The sequence below is a fragment of the Halictus rubicundus genome, chromosome 13 (genome assembly GCF_050948215.1).
Source record: "Halictus rubicundus isolate RS-2024b chromosome 13, iyHalRubi1_principal, whole genome shotgun sequence".
Lineage (NCBI taxonomy): Eukaryota > Metazoa > Arthropoda > Insecta > Hymenoptera > Halictidae > Halictus > Halictus rubicundus.
Genome location: NC_135161.1, coordinates 13,502,604 through 13,517,335, shown reverse-complemented (window position 1 = coordinate 13,517,335; position 14,732 = coordinate 13,502,604). Strand labels below are relative to the sequence as shown.

The window sequence follows — 14,732 nt, the reverse complement described above, 5'->3', positions numbered from 1 at the left end:
TAAACACGATAATTTTACTGAAAATGGCACTGTTCATAAACTAAATAATACTACTAACAGTGTCTAGTTATTCGTAAAGAGAATAGAAAATTTCTAGTCAATAAATTAAATTTTTTCGTCCTTCAAATTTTCATGAAATAATCTGAAAATTGGAAATTGCATAAAAATCAGTCTAATATTGAATTTTCGAATGTGAAAACGTAGAAGTTCTGAAGTTTATTTTAGTGTTCGAGAAATAATGGAGATTAGTAAATTTCTAGTAGAAAAATTACATTTTTTCGTCCTTCAAATTTGTATAAAATAACCTGAAAATTGGAAATTGCATAAAAATCAGTCTAATATTGAATTTTCGAATGTGAAAACGTAGAAGTTCTGAAGTTTGTTTTAGTGTTCGAAAAATCGGGGAGAAAGAATAGAAATTTTTCTCTGAAAAGCCTGTTTTTATATTTTTGAGTTTCGCGCGATTATCGACGGTGCGATCATTCGCGTGCACTGTATTTTAGGATGAAATATATGGAGGGGAAAAGTATTTTGCCGCGGCCGCCGGCGCGGCGTGGCGGCACGATTAATACGTAATCTGGACTCTGTTCGCGGTATTTTTGCGGAATAGTTTCGTTCGTGTTCGTCGTTATCGTCATCGATGGCTGCGCAGCCCTCCGCGTCGTACCATTAATCAACGCCGCGCGAAATTGAGCACGAAGCAAATTGTAATTGAAGGGTAATTTTAGCTTTCTGTATAAATCACCGCCGCAATAATCTACAGTAATTACTATCAATCGCCGGTGGTTTGGTAGTTTCATCCTGTACACGATCAAGTGGCGGCGCCACCCTCGAGTTACGTTCAACTTCCAACTCTATTTACAGCTTCGGGTTTCTCTGTCCAATTTTAATCGTCTAACGTTACCAAAAATTCGATTTCCAATTTACACGCATACTAAAAACCGAGTCCCACGAAAAGTCGGACACCTTAGGGGTTGTTCCTACCCTGAGAATATTTCCCACGCCATTTTACACGGAAACGTAAAATATCGGTTAACACTTTGAACGCCGAACTAGAAACCCCAAACATTCCATAAAATCAAAGTAAGTTATTTAATGAAATAAAAATCGCAAAAAATTAAATGTACGATACTGAGTAATCCTCCAACTTTCTTGCATGTTACAGATCCTAATTAAGTTTAGTACAATGAATATATCAACGTAAAAATTCATTTCAAAACCTGCACAAATAATTCCGTCAGCCACATATGGCTGATGTGGGGTTCAGCGTGTTAATATTCAGAAATCAAATATCAAATTCAGAATCGTTAAAGAAAGTGAAATATTTCTCTATCCGAAATAAGACGACAGCCGGTCCCATCGCCTTATATCGAAGGACGTAGTGAAATATGGCCGTGGGCCTAGTTAAGGCTGGAATCGTTAAAAATGAATTTGCCCCCGCCTCGTTAATTAGAGCGAGAACTGATTCGGTGAAAACGTGTTGTACAACAATTTCCAGCGCGCAGGGAACGCAGCGAAGCCGAAAATTCTGTAATATTCGTGAAAACGAACGGAAATACGATATCTTTGTTATTCTCGTTAAAATAACTCCGGGGCCCGAGGTATGTTCTCATTATTATTCCGCCGGTTATAATTGAAGGCGGGATGCACAATCTTTGCCCGTACGTCTACCGTTAATATATTCAGGTTATACCGGCGGCGCGGCGCAGCGCAGCATCCTCGCGAATATTTCTCTCCCCCTGGGGCTACCCCTCGCGGTTTCTTGTTGACGAACTCTAGAGAACGCATCGATCCGGCCGAATTAGTGTTTTATTTCGAGGGCTCCTCCTAAGCTCTCGCTTTAATTTTCTACCTGAAAAAATCCTTACTTTTTTACCGTCCCACCCCCGTCTCTACACCCTCTCTTTCTCTCTCTTTCTCTGGCGTTCACGATCTGTTCGAGATGCGAGAAGCGCGGCCGGAATAACTCGGCGGAACGACTGTTTTACGCTAGGCGAAATCGCTATTATACTGAACTTAATTTTTTCCACGTGCGCGCCGATTTAATCGGTTTTCCCGGCGATCAGGCGAGCTATCAGCCGCAATCTGCTAAACATTATCATAATCGTGATAATGCACTCCGGAACGGAGCGAACCGTTATTCCACCGGGCCACCTGCCGATTTTTCATTAAAATTGTTAACCGTGGTCACTGAAGAATTGTTCCCATCAGTATTTCAAGAGAAAAGTAATATCTTATGGCATTTCTTTTCATCGTTCCTCGATGCTTCTCTGGATATTGCGATTGTTTTCGATATCAGCGAGGTTAATATCGCGCATTGTGTCTATTCGCTTGCTTTGTCGAGGCTGGTATTGTTCCTTAATCTTAATTAGCGTCGCTTGGATTTATTGTTCTCGGCTTGCTGACTCGTGTTCTCGTTTGACTCGATTCTTCCCCTGTGTTCGTGCAACGATTTCGCGTCTATCTTTAATAATCCGTGTTATTTGATTTGATTATATTGTATTTATTATTTAGCAGAGCGAAAGGTCGTTCGATGCAATAAATCGGTGATTTATGAACAGCAACGACGCGTCGCATTGAATATTCAATCTTACCTGACAGATTTATTCAGTTTGTTTCTCTACTGCCACACCCCCTCTGTCGGAAATTAATGGTAGCGATTTCGAAAAATTAAATCACTGGCGTGTCACAGCAATCGCAATGATACCGCCGACCCCCGGCAGGAATTATCTTTTGGAAGGTGGCGCACGGCGGAAATGATTCATGGACGCTGCACGCCGGAAAAAGTCGATTTCAATTCAGATTCCAGCCTTTTAATCGTTCCGTTTTAATAGCGGAATCGGTTATCGTAAACATCAATTCGCGATCGAACTTATTCCCCGAAAAATTAATTTATCCGCTCAAACAGAGTCAGCCGAATTGGAAACAGCAGTGAAAAATAAATATGATACACATTTCTAAATTAAAATTCAAGGATGAAGCTATGGGCTACCCCGAAAAATAAAACTAATCAAACAAAATGGAAAATATATTATTGAATAAACATCTTTATCTCTGAATATTGCATTAAAAGGGATAAGAATTTTCGTTCGAACCGAGCACAATACAAAATTAATTTCCCTTCCTCAGCTCAACTCAAAATGGCGGTGGTCACTCCTCTGAGGCATAAATTAAAATTCAAAGATGAAGCTATGGGTTACCAAAAAAAAAAAAAAAAAATAAAACTATAATCAAACAAAATGGAGAATACATTACTGAATAAATATCTTTATCTCTGAATATTAAATTAAAAGGGGTAAGAATTTTCGTTCGAACCGAACACGGTGCAAAATTAATTTCCCTTCGTCAGCTCAACGCACAAAATGGCGGTGGCCACCCCTCCGAGGCACGGCGTCGGACAGCGGACGTGTTAATTTTCTCTTCGAGGGTTGATCTCGCCAGCGGGATCAAACAACCCGCACGATGTTGACACCGGCTCTCGGCCAGCTCCGCGATATCAACGAAACAATAAATTAAGGTCGGCGCATCCAGTCGATAAATGTCATACGTTAGGCGAAAGGGAGAAGAAGAATTTGTTGGTCCGAGTTCTCGGGGCAAAAAACGGCGAGCATTAGGGATTGAAGTAGACACGACTGGAGTGTGCATTAAGGGGTGATTGAGAGAGAAACGAGTGAGAAGGGGTTTCCGCGCGAGGGGGTAAAAAGCGTGTACGTACCCGGGGAGGGTTGCTCCCGCCGGGTAAAGGCACCCAGGTATACACACACGTACAGATGCCGCGTGCCGGCGGTCTTTCCGTTTGGAAACGCAAGAACTTCTTAGGAGAGTATCTGTCAAAGGGGTTCAACGGGCAAAAGAGTGAAGGTATATACGCGCCGTGATAGAACGCGGCAGAGAAACCTCCCCCGAGGAGCCAGGGGAGAAGAATAGCGGAGGAAAGAGAAGTTACCGGGGATGGAAAATCAAAATGGAATTCCGGTCGCCCGACGAGAAGCGAAATTTTCCGCGTCCTTAAGCCTCGAGTTCGATAATTTCTTCGAACACAGTTTCGCGATTTCCACCATCCCTTAAGTCGGCCACGCTCCCTCAACTTGCCCCTTTGATATGGAAAACGCCGATTAAACCGTCCCTCAACTTTTTCTACCCCCGACGAATCTCGAAATTACTCCGCTAATCGTGACAGAATTTCCGAACATTTTTATTTCCCAGAAAAATAATTTCCCTCCCCGCGGATTTTCCAGCGAAACAGAAATTTTCCTCGAGGAACACGAGTCACACGCACAGTTCTCCGGCCGGGTTTCGTTATCAGATTATCTTATCGCTCCCTCATCTTGCCCCTTTGATATGGAAAACGCCGATTAAACCGTCCCTAAACTTTTTATACCCCCGACGAATCTCAAAATTCCTCCGCTAATCTTTTTTTTTCCCATAGAAATAATTTCCCTCCCCGCGGATTTTCGAGCGAAACAGAAATTTTCCTCGAGGAACAGGCATAGTTCTCCGGACAGGTTTCGTTATCAGATCCCCGACCGTGCCAGAAACGCGGGGGCGGTCCGAACGAAAGTACTCGATACGGAGAAGTGTGCGTTTCGGGAAGATCCCGCAGGAGGCTCGCGAATAAATTCGGGGATGCTTGGCATTCAAGGACACCGTTGGCGATACATTAGCAATTTGGCGAGCGGGGACGCGCCCCGAGACACTGGACAGCAATACCTTAATCGCGAGTCGAGGAAAGCCGCAGCCTCCTCTCCCCGGGACTTTAGACACCATAAAGCAGCGTAATGTAGTGTCGGAGACACCACTGACAAAGATACGACACCCAGGGGCCTGTGGCAGCTATAAGTGAGTGCTCAGCCGCAGGCACTCTCCGATTCTCTGCTCCCCTCCGCCCCCTTTCCACCCCTTTCCTCGCAATTTCTAGCCACTACTTTCTTCGTTCCATCACCCTTACAACCCCTCTCCTCCCACCCCTCTTGCTATCCCCTTTGCGAGAAACTGTTCGTCCTTTAACCCATTCTCGAAACCGATAGAGATCTTCCGACCATAACCTGCTTACTTCTCCCGGTTATCCCAGGCGAGTACGGAAAAATCCGCAGCGACGTAGAGATTATGTGTGCTTCATCCAGACACTCTCTGCCTACCCCGCGAACTTTATTTATCGTGAACTTGATATCTCAAACGCGTCGGGAGCGCGCGAGTTCTCCTCGAACGCGCGTCGGAGCGGAGCTAGAAATCGATGACGTTCGGTGCTTATTTATTTATCCAGCTTACGAAACAATCGAGATGTTCGCGTTCTCTTTGAGCGTTGTTGAAGTGCGAAAGGATTTGTTTCAATCCGTCAAACTAACCCTTAGCACTCGAGTGGTGACTCTGAAGCAACACTGGAAATTGTTGTGGCATTATTTCAAAGAAATTACAAAAAATATTTGTTACATTACAAAATTTGTATTTAATAGATCACTAAACATTTAAATATTACATGTGGAAATCGGATCAGTAGTAAAATGAAAATATTCTAAGGGGGAAGAAAAATTTAGTTTTAGAATGAAAATGCTGTGACATAGATCGTGTAGGGCCACCATTTTCTCGTGACCGCGCCGAACGTAGAGGACGCCACCAGTGGAACTGACTAAAATCGTGTAGCTCCGTTCGGCCTAGATCAAGGCATTACTGTACTTACAACGAAGGTGCGTTTGCAGTTTAAATTGCAGTCAAATAAGAAAAAATGTTATCGCGTATTAAAGAGATGGTAGTCAAGCATGAAATTGACGATAAAGGGGCACATTAGCTTTTCGGATAGTCGGAAACCCATATGCGTAACACGGAAGACTATAAAGCGGGTAGGTAACGGTTCGCGTCTTGAACAGGATAATCGCATAAGCTCACTTGATATCATGTGATGAGCGGCAGAATCAGTGGCACCAGGTGAGCGTTGTTAATGCCTGCTCGTGCTCTGGACAGTTTAAACCCAATACAATCCTGCTCGAGCATTACACAGCTTACCGGTGCACACTACTCCTGGTTCGACTCTTCAGGCCTCTTCTCTTTACTCGCATGCCGGAGCTTTAATCCGAGACCGTTCCAACTTTAATCGGGACCGTTTCCATCTCATCTATGAATTCGAAGAGCAAACGGTAACGAAACGTTGCTCGCGCCGAGCCTCGACTACCTTTTGTCTCGCGATCGACCGTTTCGCGATGAAACGTTTCCCTCGAACGCAATTTTCTGCTCGACAGGTAGTACGCTCCGCGAGGACACTGTGTATATTTTTGCGAATTCCCATTTTTCTGTTTGACACTCGGAACGCTTCGACTTTCTATTTTTCCGAATTTCTGCAAGCTAGATCCACATCAAAAATGTTTATAAATGTTTATATATGTCGATTTCGATGATTGAATAAAGTTTTGGACCATGAACGATCCCGATTTTCGGATGATAGCGAAAAATGTGGCCAGTTTCAGGTTTCGTATTTTTTCGCGGTCGTTAACTCCATTTGCCGGCGGCTCGATGCTCGAAAGTTCGTCTCTGGTGTCCGACAGAGTTGTACACACGCACCGACGGAGAGAGAAAGAGTGTGAGAGAGTGAGAGAGAGGGGGAGAGGGAGAGAGAGAATAGGAGAGGCGAAGAGGGAGAGAGCGTGGAGAACACAAACGGGAACGAGAATGTCGCATTATTAAAGCACCGTGCCACGCTCCTTTCGTTTCGGCTTGCAATTAATTGAAGCCGGTGCCGGGACTACGTGGAAATAATTACGAAACACGTGGGAGAACAAGTAGAGCAGAGCGTCGCTGGCTCTCGCTTGATGAAGGAGACGACTCGCTGGCGACGGAGATCTTCCCGTTACCGACGGAATCACGTATCGACACCTTTTGACCTTGCGTCTTGTATCCAAGACGGGCGATCACACCTTCACATGACCCTCGATCGATGATCATTCTATCTTACTCAGGAACAACCTCCTGTCGATCTGCTTTCAACGATAAGTGCAACGTTTCCCGAAAAGGCTTGGTTCGTGGTTAAACTTTCCCTGAGGAAACCAGAATTTTGTAACTTCTTTCAAAGTAGTCCTGTAGATTTTGGCGAGAAAATACCGAAAATCCAAGTTTCACTCCCAGGAGATCGCTAGTTTAACACTTATGCGCGTCTAAAGATGTGCAATTTTCATTTTCTTCTTTCAATGACCTTGTGCCATTCAGTGCTCTCTTGAATTTATTTATTTTGCGCGAAGTGTTCTATAATTTCGTGTGTTTTTCTACGAATAGTCTACTGGACGCTTTCTGGAGAACCACTTAATTATCAATTTTTGCAGGCCAACGAGGCAGCTCATTGTTGTCGGTAGGTCAAGTGTGAAGAAAGACGAAATTCAGAAAAATGTGATTGGATCTTTGTTCGGTGTCTGGCAGGTTAAGGGTCGCGGGCAGGTTCGAGTGTATCGAGTGTCCCCGAAGCAGCTTGCAAGGTGAGAGGTGTAGGTTCTCCCTCTTCAGGTATGTTTTATAACCTGTCGAGCTGTACACTGACGTCTTGAAACTAGAGTACACGTTCCGTGACACCTTATTAGGCTATCGGTGCCGGCGACTGGCGGTCGGAAGCAATGAAATGTGTACACCGAATGACTCATCTGGTAATTGTAAATAAAGTACGACGTGCAACGCGTTGCCATGCTGCCGTGAGACGTTAACTAACTGCCACTGGAACCCTGTCATTTCCATCGAACGTGTGAAGTGCATAATTTACTGCACCCTCATTTCCCTTTTGTCTTCAAGCATTTGAAACTTCGTGCAAGCTTTAATTCAGCTGTACAATAATTTCCAGTATAGTACCGTAGTACTATAATCAAGTATGTAGCACAGTTTGAGCTTGATAGGCTTATTACTTTTGTTTTAAAAAATTCCCAAAAATTAGATAAAAATAAAATACTGTTAAATTCCCGAATACGAGATACATCTCTGACAATCCTATTTTTCTCGAAAGGCACAGACAATTCTGAATGAATCATGCCCACAGACGTCGGCGGCTCCCGGTTAGAGTTTGTAGGCTCTGAATAGACACTCCAAACATTATGCTGTCGCGGAATTTTCGATTCACGGGTGTCCACGGTGTGTGTATAATCATGCGAGAACCGTGCGAGCGATGAAACTAGTTAGGATTTCTGCGTTCGCGTACGGACAAACTGTTCGCGTTATTTATTTCCAGCAGTAGAGCATAATTCACGGTGTTTCTAGAGTCCCCGGACGGAATAGCACGCGTCACACGAACGCGTGTTACTATTCTGGTTTAAACGGGCCGACCAGATCCTCCTGCCTCCTCGAATGAAACGTAATAACGCGGACGAAATTTCAACGGGCGGAACATGCTGAAACGCGCACGTTATGATGTTCTACAGGATTCTCATTGTTAATGTCTACATCGCCTCCGAAACGTTCTGCGATAAAACGATAGAGAAATGTTCTACGCGCGGTTTTATCGGATCGAGTCGCCATTTCTCCTTTCGAATTAAACGTCGGAATTATTTTCCGTCCCTGGAAAATACCGCTAAAAGTGATTTCACGTTACTTTATAAATATATCGGGAATATTTTTCTTTAAATTTTAACACTAGGTTTACGGAGCACTAAACATGACTATTTTACATTACTTTATAAAAATAACGTGAATGTATCGATCAAAATTTGTAGCCATTTTTTTAATAATGTATACCCAAAGAAATCAATTTGTTGAATAATTACTCATCGATGCATTTTTACAATCTCAATATTCGCAATTTAAAAATATTAGAATCCGTCATTTTGACGGGTCCCGTAAATCTAGCGTTAAGTAAATTAAAAATAGCAGTGCTAACAGTTAAAATTAGTTAAAAGTATGCGCATTAATTACATGTGGACATTAATATCGAATTAAATTTCTAAATATGAATATTAAATTGCAGAAATTTGTTACAGGATTTGTAGCATTTGCTTCCTTCACTAATTGCAAATTATTGTACTTGTCTGGTGTTTCGATGGAGGCGATGCTTGGCGAAACTTTCGTAATTGTTGGTGGATCGTAAAAATAGGGGAAAATGTCCCTTCGAGGGCCATCTTTTTTTTTCTTCTTGCGGCGAGCGTAAAATAGGGACTGTTTACAGACAATCTTTTAAAAAGTTTTCCCGCGTAGCGTGGGTGTTATCCAAGGGCGCCGGAGTAAGAATGGCTCTGGGGTTGAAGGCGACGAACATTCTTCACAGGACACTTTGCCATTATGAAAATAACGATTACGCAACGATATGTGCAGGTGCTCATCAAATTTGCGTACTATTGCGAAGACATCTCGCAAAATGAACATTCGAGATAGCAAACGTAACATCAAGAAAGTGTCGGAAGAGAACCTGCATATAAAAATTAAAACACACTCACTGCAGAATTATTATTCTATAATGTGCAGTACAATACTAAATATTAATCCACAGAAAAAGTATTACTACCTCAAATTCTGATCGATATTAGCTCCCTACAAAAGTGGAGATTTACATATCTCAACAACAAAAAATTTCTCAATATCCATTCGGTTAAATAAATTGTTCAGACTTCACGAAATGATGGTTGTTGTGCAGTTTTTAACGGTTCTTCTGGTAGGTGCGATTTTCTATGCTAACGAGCCCTTTGAATGCTCCTCTTTCAATTCCCGGGCGCCTTCGATTTTTCCAGGCCGGGGCCATTTTAAGTCGCATCGGGGGACGATCTTTGGAAAAACTTTTAAATTCAAACGCGAGTTGAATTATGGGCAGGTTCCCGTCGTCGCCTGGCGGAAACGTACGAAGAAAAGAACCGGCGAATGGAGATGAGTGGCGTACATTGTTCAAAACTTACGACCATTACGAGAAGCCTGCTTAGGCGGAAGATGGCGACGCGGGGAGGGGGCGGGGAGGGGATTCTCCGTCTCCGGCTTCTCAGTCTTGATACGTCCCTGAACGGCTACGCAATCCTTGGGAACTTTCTTTGGTTCCGGGAGAGGAAAGCTTCCGAGGGAAATCCGGACTTCCCTCGTGCGATTACAGACGGTCCAACTTCGTGGTTTTCGCGATGTTTTCACGTTTATATTTTACGACGGACCGACCATATTCTGCTGCGAAAAACTTTGGCAAACCTGTACATTGTTTTCCGACTGAAAATACACACGGAGTACCATAAACTGATCGCCGTATAAAACAGCCCCCCTCTCCGACTATACAAATTTCTTTCTTCTCGAATCAAACACAAAATTTTCTACCCCATCCAATAATATTCTTCACAGTCTCAGTAATCTGTGAATTTGGTCAAATTCTAATAACCGCAAGATAAATTCTAGAAACCTGAGAACATAATCTAGCAATAAAGCCATAAACTGATCGCCGTATAAAACAGCCCCCCTCTCTGACTATACAAATTTCTTTCTTCTCGAATCAAACACAAAATTTTCTACCCCATCCAATAATATTCTTCACAGTCTCAGTAATCTGTGAATTTGGTCAAATTCTAATAACCGCAAGATAAATTCTAGAAACCTGGGAAAATAATCTAGCAGTAAGTAATATAAAAGAAAATAATTGTCCAGTTGAAATTTTCTTTCCCACAGAAAATTCTCTTATAAATAAACGTGTGAAACATTTATGATTCCAGAGTGAGCACCGTGATGGCCAGGAGCCCAGCGAACGAGAAAGTTTCACGTCCGGCATTTAAGTGACATTCCATCATTGATTGATTCGATTTCCTTAAACGCGGGGGGCGATAACTTTTCTAATATAAGTGAATAAGTGTGTTTCGGGGGAGGGGATGGAATCGTACCTTCTGTCACTCCCCGCGCCACCTGTTACGCAACTTACGTGACACGAAACCCAGCAGGAAATCGCGCGTGTCATTCTCATAAAAGATCGACCCAACCCCAATCGGACTTGCGGTTCTCGGTCACGCAACTCTCTATTGGCTTTTCATGTTAATCGGCCCTTTGCCACGCCATGTTTACACAGGACACATGCTCCCGGACATTTCGCATCTCGAACTTTCATCGTCGAATTAGCCTGATATCGACACGATTCCTGGAGACATTTGTACAAAATAACAATTATAAAATGCTGGAGACACATCCGCATTTATCCTAATCATCCCAATAAGTCAAAAATAATACGATATTCTTAAACACTTGGAATATTTTCATCGTTCTAAAATTGATTTATTTATTTCTGCCATGAAATCCGAAGTCCGGTGATTACTAGGTCCAATCGTTATTGGCTCGCACAATAAACAGTGTTGCAAGCAATACGCTTCGCGTCGGACCAATACGCCTGGCATACACCAGCACTGTCGGCGCACCAGAGACTCCAGATATTGTGCAGAAGTGCTTATAATAAAGTAATGCTTTGATTTGAAACTGCACTCGGTCCCCACAAACCGGATGAATCTTTCAGGCAGTCACGAGCGTCGGCGTGCCTGTCGAAAGAAGAGGCAGCGGCAGCTGCGCAGGGCCAATCGTGGCCAGACAAAAATGCAAGTCGGAAGTTTTACGATTCACGGAACGTCGGCACGTGAGATCGCGGGGCGGAGAAACGGGATAAAATTTTTATTCGGCCAGCACCGAAAACTAGCCGAAATAGGCCTTCCGGGAGACGTCGTCGTCGTCGTCGTCTGCTTCTCTTTCCGTCGAATTTTTTCTTCGACGTCTGACATGGAAAGACTTTCTGAAAAGTTTCGTGGGTACAGCCGGAGTCAGAGAAGTTCTGGGACGGCAGGACCAGAAACAAAAAACTATATTAGACGGCCGAGAGAGGGAAACAGGGATTATCAATCAGAACGCAACGGGCGCCGATATATAGAAAAGAACTAGGGCTACATTAGTCCACGTCCGGTGGGCTCGTTCGCGCTGCCCGTCACTATACAACTTCCGAATCCATGGGGAATCGATGGAACCACCCCTAACTGCAGATATTCCGATATTACCCGAGAATTTCTTATTGGTGCCGAGATTGTCTTATTGGGGATCCTCCGACGCCCAATATTTCATCCTAGAGATTTTTGTGGTACCTGTAACTGCCTTATTAGTACGTAGATTTATTTATTTATAAATAAATAATCATTAGATTTATGCCAAAATGGGAATACAAAAATTTTGTCTAATTATCATACAATTATCGTACAATAATCATTAGATTTATGCCAAAATGGGAATACGAAAATTTTTGTCTGATTATTGATACATCCGGCTGTAGCTTATGCATACATGGAAAATGTAATTCCGTCTTCCCCGATTAAATTGTTGGAACAGTTTGATGGAAATTTAAACTTTCCGAGCGTGTGCTCGACGTGAAATCCTACGTGGAGAACACCGTTGCACAATCGACTGTAATCTAACTTTATTATAATACCGTGTTTACGTATCAAGAATAAATAGTACAGCAGGATAGTGTGCACGCTAAATATTTGACAGTTTAATGGAATATAGAAAATATTTGAATACCTTCTCTATTTCGAAACTGTCGACACACAGTCCAGTGTTTAATGACGGCTGTACCGACCATGTGAAATAGACCATTTCATCAAGCATTTCTGTATTTTGTATATTTACCATTTGCACGTGAAAATTAATTTAATTGGAGCCATCGAACTTTGTGTACTTTAATAAATACGACCGTTATCGATACGTTAAAATGAAATTAATTCGCAAACAAATTTTCTTCGTTTCATAAACTCGTCGCCGGTGAAACGCTTAAACTATCGAGTGCGCTTTCGATGCTAACAGAACGAAATTAATTCATACATAAATATCTGCATTAAATATTTTCGTGAAGTTATTGTCAGTGAAGCATCTCGACGAATGATGCTGCAACTATTAAGTACTTTCGAAGCGGATAAATGAAATAAAATTAATTTATAAATAAATTTCTCCGGTGAACAGGGTGCTCCAAATGGTCTCACTCCATAAATTTACTGATCATAAAACTGGTCATTCCAGAAGTTTGTTGGACTTTCAGAAATAATTAGGCTTGATTCAAAAATTTAAAGTACTTCTGTGCCTAATGGTGAGTTTTTTAATGACAGTGTTATATTTAAAAGAAGAGTCCTAAAGGGCACGGACTTTTTACTGATTTTCAGTGCACTATTAAGTCATCGTCGGCTGGCGAAGTGTTAACACCTGTTTCTCACGCTCTGAAAACGTCAAATCAGTACTTAGAAAAGCGACTTAGCAGTTCGAACGAGACAGTAGCCTGATAAGATCAGGGCAACCACCTAACTGCCTCGTGCCGGCCCCGATTTACACGCACAGTAAGCATGCAATAATACTTTTCATCGCAGTTGAATGTTCTCTTAAATCGTCTCTCAGACAGACAACCAGACCCTCGTGCAAAATACAAATATGTTATCCAGAGAAACAAAGATGAAATAAAAATGTCTTTTACCTGTCAGTAATTTTAATAAGTCTCTAATACGTTCACAGTTATTATATCACAACAAATAACCGAAATTACGTAGTCGAATATATCCCGTAAATTGATTGGCCATCGAAAAACCATTTCCAATAAAATGGCCAAATATTCGCGCGAGCCACAAAGCGGGGCAAGTCGTTGAAAATAAATCGTTGCGAACTGATTGTTTTTCCTCGCACAGTTTATTGTTCCGCGGCCGAAAACCATCGCGAATTGGTTTCCCCGAGTGCACGTTGAATCGACCGAAATTCTTCGCAATTAATTAGCCAATGACTATCGGACCTCCTCGTGCTGTATATCGAACGATAACGCGAACGTTATATTTGAACGGTATCGGTATCCAGACGGTTTAATTTCATTTGCCGGCGTTCCTCGATCAAATACGAAACGCAGGATCCACACCCAGCCAGAGTAATTTCAACCGTTTACGGTTCGTCGTCGTTTTATTCTTATGTCTGCGCGTCTCATCGCCACCACTTTATTTCCGTACTTTCGTTAAATCATTCTTTATTTCATAATTATTGAGATCGTGAACGTCCTCGCATTGGACGCTGGGCCAGTGCCATTTTTATTCAGAAGGGTAAAAATCGATATAAATCGGGCTCGTTCGATAGCTTACCAAGAGAGAACCCTTTCTACCAAGTTTCAGCCCTGTACCCCGTCCGTAAGGGTAGTTAAGGGGAGAAAAGAAAAAACCAGTTTTTGTCCCATTTCCCCCACTTAATCGCATCTAAAAATTCCAAAAAAATATCTGGCACTTTCAGGATATCGTGTTACATATTCGAGAATTTTTGCCGATTTTTCAGTTGCAAACTCTGGCGGTAAAAAATAAAAATCCAGAAAAAAGTAGAAAAACACAGATTTGACGAAACTTAAGAGCGAGACCACCCTGGAAATTAACACTATCCCCAATTTTTTAAAAATATTTCTATCCAGGATGCGTGATAGTTAAAAAGAGGCAATTTTGATCTCAATGTAATTATAATTATAAAATGTCTAATCTGTCAATGAAATGGTCAGCTCAAAGGTAATTGGCGGATAAATGCCCGGTTCTCTTGTGATGATTAATTTCCCTTTAGGTTGTCGCGCAGTCGGTCCCCACACGTCGGTGAATTCCTCGAGTCCGCCATTATAGAACGGCCGAAGGTTTGAAAGCGCGGAAAATTACGTGCAGGTCGATTCAATGAAAATACAACCGTCGGAATTTCGTTCGTCGCGTTGAATAGTCCGATTGTAAATTTCTACGGTGGAAATTAGGACGCTTTGTCCGGCGAACGGTCGCATAATATTTAATACGAGA

General features: G+C 42.4%; 1 protein-coding gene across 1 annotated transcript in view; it reads right to left on the bottom strand.

Annotated features, from left to right (window-relative positions):
• Positions 1–14,732, bottom strand: part of LOC143360296 (EGFR adapter protein) — a 162,942-nt gene that overhangs the window by 87,989 nt on the left and 60,221 nt on the right. The window lies entirely within an intron of this gene.